We start from the raw sequence: 8,308 nt of genomic DNA, 5'->3' as shown, positions 1-8,308 counted from the left end.
GCTCTAGTAACCATCTTGGCAAAAGGGCTTCAAAGGGATTGTCTACATTGGTTCAATTGATAATGTTATTTAAAACTAGATTCTCAATGTGTGAGTGAAGGCATAAATGGGAGCTGAGTCATGTACGCCAATCCACTTCTCCAGCCCCAAGCTCCCATGCAGGAGAGAAGCCTCCCACAGGATGGTAGCACATCCGGGCATTCCCTGGGCAATGTCCCTGCAGACGGCCGACTCTCACACCAGAAGCAACTCTGTTTCTCAAGTCATTTCTGATACGATTAAAAAAAAACTTAGCTCAAGACTTTTGGTCCCAAGCATTTTGGATAAGAGACATTCAACCTGTCCATTGCATTGGATATGGTATGCACTACAGGTGTTACTGCTGCATTTTCTCTTTTTTTCTTTTTCAAAAATTGAGTCAGACTCGGAGAGTGAAAGAATTAAAAATATTCTATCTTCAACTATAGGCATTACAGAGTGACAGATTAAACTCAGGTAGCAGCAGGGATGAATTGAAACTTGGACAATCATAAGTGACTCAGGCAGTAAAACTATCAAATGCTTGGATGCAATCAGTATATCTTCAGGGAGCAGATAGCAATGAAAATCATTTGAACAGAGTGAGAAATGACAAAGGCATGCATTGTCTTGCAAATGTGTCAACAGCTCAGGTGCTTTATATTTGTTAACTCAATCATACATTACAAGAATACCTGATCTATCCTGGAGCTGGATTAGAGTTATGAAATGGCTTGTGAGTTAGATTAACTTGTAATCCTCATTACTTTGCTAGAAGTGAATGCCGCAATGGTTGAATCAAAGTTTGTTTTTCATTGGATGCAGGCATTGCTTCTACTATGGAAATCTGTTTTTTAGTCACCTGTTAATTTTAAATGTTAATGTATAATGTGCCTAGCTGTCTTATAATTCTGTTCTAATCATCACAACTCATCTTAAATAAATTACTCTCTTGATTAACACTATTTCTCAGGATTTTTAAAAATGAGACTCAACATTTTACTACAACATGAGCTATTTCATGCAATAGCCTATTTCATTAGAAGAAGCCTGTGTAGTGGTTTGAATGTTGAGCAGGGACTTAGGATATTCAGGTTCAAATCCTCACTGTTGTGAAACTAGGGCTACTTATTCTTCATTTTACTCTCGGCTCAATTTTCATAGAATTGTTATAACGACAGAACAGAAAAAAAGAAATCTAGATACACATCTGTGTTCTCACAGCTGGAAATGCAAAATATAAATGTAAATAAGTACAAACATTTGATAGTGTTTAAACTCCACAGGGATTTTTTCCCCTGTGTATTCCTCAGCAAAGTGAACATTCAATTCCCATTCATATGAATGTGGCCTTTGTTGGCTTAAAATTATTTAGGGATATGTCATAGATAATCATGACATGTGAATGTAAGAAAAGTTGTCTCTTTGCTGTATCACAGCAAGCAAACAATACCTGTTTAGCTTTGGAAGCCAGCAAGCAAGGCATGAAGGCAAGCACCTTTTTTCGGTTGGGAACCCTCCCAACATAGAAACATGGTGTTTCTATTCAACACTCGTGATTAACAGCAGCTTCCAGGAGGGTCAAGGTGTTTATCCACTCTAACAAAAACAGGGCCTTGTGGCACCTTACAGAGAAGCAAATGTATTGTTGGAACAAGCAAAGTACAGCTAAGTTAGAAGGTTTCACAAGGCTCTTTGTTATTTTGTTTATTGATTGATTCACCCTCTGAGTTTGACAAATCCTTTTTAAAGCCCTCTAAGCCATAAGCATAGACATTCTGAACATAAATGTTATACTCAGTTCTTGTGGGTTTTTTCGGGCTATATGGCCATGTTCTAGAGGCATTTCTCCTGACGTTTCGCCTGCATCTATGGCAGGCTTCCTCAGAGGTCTGCTGGAACTGGGAAAAAAGGGGTTTATATATCTGTGGACTGACCAGATATATGCTGACCACTCTCACAACCACCATGTCAGACTACACAGAGAAGCCATTGAAATCCACAAACATGTGGACAATTTCAACAGAAAGGAAGAAACCATGAAAATGAACAAAATCTGGCTACCAGTATTAAAAAATTCTAAAATTAAAACAGCAGAGAGAAAAACAGGCAGGGACTTCTAAGCACCTTTCATTAAGAGTTTGCTCCAGGCACAGTCAGCCCATTGTATGCTAATCAAGGTGGTCAGTTGAAAAGATTCACACCTAGCCCAACTTACAAAAGCCTTTTGTCTCACCCTGGTCAGTCCACAGATATATAAACCCCTTTTTTCCCAGCTCCAGCAGACCTCTGAGGAAGCCTGCCATAGATGCAGGCGAAACGTCAGGAGAAATGCCTCTAGAACATGGCCATATAGCCCGAAAAAACCCACAAGAACTGAGTGATTCCGGCCATGAAAGCCTTCGACAATACATTAAATGTTATACTGTTTCTCATTTGTGGGAATCTACTGTCACCTGATTAACTTGGATATTCTGAGTATCAGGGAACACAAGTTCTTTCGATTCATTTCTATACTGTGCATGCTTTTATAAGCTTCTAGCATATTCTTACTCAATTTTCTTTGTTCTGTACTTAAGTAGTCCTTTACCTTTACTTCTAAGGAAAATGCTTCAGCCCCTTTACCATAATGTTCTATTAATTTTTAAGGATGTTTTTGAAGATAAATCAGGAACAACTGTTTCACATTCTAATATAAGATGTGGCTGCACCGTGGTTTCATTATAGAAGCTATTATATTGACCATTTTATTTTTGGTCCCTTTCCTAGTAATCTCCAGAGTGGAATTTGCCATGAGTGTTGCAGCAGATTGAGTTGCCAACTGCGACTCAAATATAATTTTCTTTTCCCGCCATCACACATTTCAGACACCATTAGTATATATTCAATTATTTACTCTATTGCTTCACCTTTTATGTCGGCTTTCCCCAGTTTAGTGACTTTGGGACACTGTAGAACAGACTATAACTTCAAGTAGTGGGAGCTATAACTCAGAATTTCTGGAGGGCATAAAATGTCCTGGAGGACACAAGATTCTGGAAGTTGTGAACTGGTTCTTTACATTTATTTATACTGGTATTCTTTTACCATCTTGTGATCCAGTCATGTGGCTGGGAAACGTAGTTTTGGGATGTATCTACACTAGAATTAAAACAGTTTGACCCCACTTTAACTGACATGGCTCAATACTAAGGGAACCTTAGGAGTTATAGTTTTACAATGTCTTTAGCTTTCTCTGCCAAACAGTGCTGGTATCTCCGCAAACTTTAAGTCCCAGGATGCCATAGTATTGAGCCACAGCAGTGAAAGGAAAGTCAAACTGCATTAATTCTACATGTAGATGTACCTTTAGCAGGATTTGCAGTCTGCCCAAGTTGCTTGTATATGTGTCGATAGGCTATATTCTCATTACACTTTGTTTTAAACCAGAAAAGAGGTGGTGAGAGACTTGGATTCATTTCCATAGTTTAAGCCCTATTTAATTTTCCCGATATATTGATATAATTTGATGAATATCCCTGCTTATTTGTAAATACGACATTTTCCATTACTGAGGTGAAGAAAACTTAACTGTGTCTTGAATGCCCACACTAAAAAGTTGCAAATATTAATCACTGCAATCTGGCTTGCTTTATGTGCTCTTACATGCACAATATAACTGTAATAAAGGCTCAAAGCAGCTTACATCAATGCTTGTTCACACTCCGTGAATTTTCATGGGTGACTAATTTCCAACAACTTTCCTTCCTCCTTTCGCCCAAAGGCAAGAGTGCAGTTTGTAGTCTTGTTTAAATGTAGATGGAATAAACTAGTCAGTAATCAGGAGATGGAAAATCTACACTCTATCCTTGTGAAGATGAAAAAACAAACAAACCCTGGAGGTATTCTTTTATTGCTAGCATTTCTCTTTCCCTTGTTTGATCTCTGTTGAATCTGAATCCTAGAAACAATGCAATAGGGGTGTTTTGTGTGTGTGTTAGCAGCTGTAGCTTGTTCTAGAATAACACAAACAGATAGCTTTGGAAGGGTACATTTCATTTTAGGAAATACTGGGTGAATTTAAGGGTTAGGGTTAGGAGATGAGGAGTGGGAATGAAAAGTGCATGCCATGCTAGGAATTCCCTTAGGAATATTTCAGGATGGGAGAAATATCATGTAGATCCTCAAAATAAGATTGGTTGTACAGGAGCAAAATTTGGGGCTTTCAGAAACTTTTTTTCTTGCCTTGAGGAGCACTCAGATGTTTTTGAATTAATGCTCCCATGATCCTTTACGTTGGCTTCTCGGGGCCAAATCCTAGTCATGTAATAAATATATTGCTTGGTTAGTAAATATTTCAACTTGTTAATAACTCATTGGCAATATTTTCAGCCTGCTTCTACCTATGGATAATGCCAGGTGCACCCTCATTATATTCAGATCTATACTATATTAACAAGGTCATATCCAATAGTAAGTATGATCTCATGATATGTTGATGAAGTGTACTGTAAATCAGAGATAGGAATTGTATGGTTCCGCCATGAAGTGAAACTAGTAGGCATCAACATGTTGGGAAACAGGATTTCTTGGTCCAGATCTCTATGGAAGATGCTGAACTTGTCCTTGGTGGTTTGCTGAACTACAGGGTAGTTTTTAGGGTTCTGAATTATCATATGTTGCAGAATGAAAATCATGCATAGTTCATCTTTTTACCAGTCCACACACTGTCTTGCCAGAGAAAAGATATGCCATGCAAATTATCAGTAAAGAACAAGTTTACTCTTTGAAATGCAGAACAACATATATACAGTTATGTGAAGAGTTGCATTGACCCACACAATGTCCTTTGAGAGAGAGTCAAATGGTCCTTAGGTGTCCATGTTGGAAGATCTTCTTCCAGCAGCAAATCTGTCTTGGCAAGCTCCTGGATAGCAAGAGCTAAACCTAAATATGTAGCTGTTGCCAAAGCTCCCAGGCTCAGTCTTTCGGCGTAGCCCAACCAATCAGTTTCATGCTTTGCATTTTCAGTTAACACACTCACCAAATGATTTTTACATGCTCCAACATCATATACAGTACATGCACATAATAGTATATATGACTATCATGTCATGTAGGTTTTTGCTTGAACCTGTTCTTGAGGAAGGCTGTAGATGACCTTTTTTTTAAAAAAACCTTTAAAAACGAGCAGTTTTTTCAATATTCTCTAGATTTTTTAAAAAAAAAACATTAGCCAAACAGGAAAATTGCTCTGAGAATTTAAGTTCCAGTGCCGGGCTCTCTGATAAATTAAATGATAACAAACACAAAGAATCCAAATGTTATTCATCACCCTTTATTTCCCACAGGCTTGCCTATGCCGGCCTCTGATTGCTGGGGCAAACACATTTTGCAAGGTTCTTTAAATAAATAAGCACAATTCCCTTGTATTTTATTTTAAAGGAAGGTTAAGGTTGCATCTTATTAAGACTAGCTACCTTCTCTTAACAACTACTAAAAAACAAACAATTGTCCTGAGGCACTGGTGAGGATAAAATGGGAGGAAAGTTGCCATTCTTTATCAACGTTCTCTGAAATAGACCTCCAGGATTTTGCTGGCAGATTATGATCAAAGTATGAATTGCTTCCAATATTAAGCTTACAGCCCTTTCTTGCTTACAATAGTAAAACGCTATTGAAAGAACAAAGTTGAAAGAAGCAGTTAGCTTGAAAGAAGAAGTTAGTATGGCTCTGTTTCTCTCCCCACCCCTATTATTCTGGAGTCTAGGGTCCAAATTTCCACTAGTCATTGAAATACTGTGTGTGATCCTGGGCAAGTCACACTCTCTTTGGTTCAGAGGAAGGCAAAGACAATCATCCTCTGAACAAATGTTGATGTTTATTCGTTAAGTCACTCTTTTTACACTCTTTTGTAACTTCATGGACCAGCCCACACCAGAGCTGCCTGTCAGCCGTCACCACCCCCAGCTCCTTCAACATCAAGCCAGTCACTTCAAGGATACCATCCATCCACCTTGCCCTTGGTTGGCCCCTCTTCTTTTTTCCTTCCATTTTCCCTAGCATCATTGTCTTCCCTAAGCTTTCCTGTCTTCTCATGATGTGGCCAAAGTATTTCACCTTTGTTTCTAATATCCTACACTCCAATGAGCAGGTGGGCTTTATTTCCTGAAGTATGGACTGGTTGGATCTTCTCGCGGTCCAAGGCACTCTCAAAATTTTCCTCCAACACCACAGTTCAAAAGCATCTATCTTTTTTCGCTCAGTCTTCCTTATGGTATCTGAACAAATCTTGTCATGAAAACTCCAGGATATATTTGCTTTAGAGCAATGGTTCTTAACCTGTGGGCTGCGGACCACCAGTGAGCTGCAATGACAAAAATCTGACTTCCAATTTATTTTATTTATTTCCTCTAGTTTTGCATCACCTGCCACTCTTTCTCTGTAGCCTTCCATGGCATATGTTCTGTATCTGAAACTAGAGCTGATGTGGTCTATCCAATGCAATTTTCTGAATCAGCACTCCAAACAGGATCTAAATTTGACCAAAAATGATGTGTAACCCTTTCGGTATTAATGTTGGAGAGTGGTCCCTGGTCAAAGTGGTCTCTGGTCAAATAGTCACTGGTCAAGTGGTCTCTGGTCAAGTAGTCACTGGTCAAGTGGTCGCTAGTCAAGTGGTCTCTGGTCAAGTAGTCACTGATCAAGTAGTCACTGGTCAAGTGGTCCCTGGTCAAGTAGTCACTGGTGAAGTGGTCTCTGGTCAAAAAAAGGTTGGGAACCACTGCTTCAGAGTCATTACAAGTCGGAAATTACTTGACGCCACACAATAACAGCAGCAGCAACAACAACAAAAAAACAGGATTTACTTGAAGAGACATAAACCATTTAAAAATGTAGCATGCAAATAAATATTTAAATGACTGGCAAATACATTGTATTGTTTTTGTTGTGACATGGTTACAGTAATATAGCTTTACACTCTTTGATTCCAACCTGTAACAACTTTTAATTTGCATTTCTCTGTTTGTGCAAATGAAAACACACGTTAATTGTCTTGGCAGGCTTCAAGTAAAACAGAGGATACTATTATGACTGATTCAATTGCTTTGTGCAGCATTCCTTCCGTAATAAATGAGAACACATTTTATTTTCAATGCCATTTTTATAATTCAGATTGTCACTGTTGCTTGGATCCATTCTGAGGCAATCATTCACTATTCTTTTCAAACAAAGTAACCACAGGCTTAAACATTGCTCTTTTGTTGTTCATCTATGTTAATGCAAGAGGAGAGAAATGGCTTGCTAGTTAGTGAAGTTAGTTAGTGCCTTTTACTGAACAATTAACTGAACATGAGCAGAATGAAGTGTGATAAAAGGCAGTCGCCAGTCATCTAGGACTTTCTATATCCTGCATTCAACTGCACTCAGAACTACATTTCAGATTCTACCACTCCTCATTGTGGGGACAGAGAATGGGGAGACAGGGTGAATCCTAACATATACAAGGAGCTCAGAGCAGGACAGGTGTACAGAGTCCCATCCAAGACATGATAAGGGTGAGCTGCAGAACACATTTCTTGGTTCTCTCCACATTTCAAGCAGCAAGCTGTTCTATTTCCACCTTCCCAGTCTTTGTCAGGTTTTGGTTTATGCAAGTGAAAAAATCACATTGTCTAGATTACTTATGCTGGGAGTACAGTAAGACACCCATAACCACAAAACCTATGTCTGTGATTTCACTTAACCATTCCTAGGGAAAGCTTGTCACTCACCAAATTTGCTTCCCCTGGAAGTTACCACAGAATCACATTGGAGGACCTAGCAAATTCAAGAGAGTATGCTGCCCTCGGTGGCGCAGTGGGTTAAAGCACTGAGCTGCTGAACTTGTTGACTGAAAGGTCACAGGTTCGAATCCAGGGAGCAGCATGAGCTTCCACTGACAGCCCCGGCTTCTGCCAACCTAGCAGTTCAAAAACATACAAATATGCGTAGATCAATAGGTACCGCTCCAGTGAGAAGGTAACGGCGCTCCTTGCCGGCCACATGACCTAGGAGGTGTCTACAGACAATGCCGGTTCTTCAGTTTAGAAATGGAGATGAGCACCACACCCCAGAGTCCAACACAACTAGACTTAATGTCAGGGGAAACCTTTACCTATACTTCTCTAAGAATCTCTAGATCAGGCATCCTCAAACTGCAGCCCTCCAGCTGTTTGGGCCTCCAACTCCCATAAGCGCTAATGAGCTTGGGTTGTTGTAGGGTTTTTTGGGCTATATGGCCTCTAGACCATGGCCATATAGCCCGAAA

This window comes from Anolis sagrei, chromosome 1 (genome assembly GCF_037176765.1).
Source record: "Anolis sagrei isolate rAnoSag1 chromosome 1, rAnoSag1.mat, whole genome shotgun sequence".
NCBI classification, from domain to species: Eukaryota; Metazoa; Chordata; class Lepidosauria; order Squamata; family Dactyloidae; genus Anolis; species Anolis sagrei.
This window is presented reverse-complemented; position numbering follows the sequence as displayed.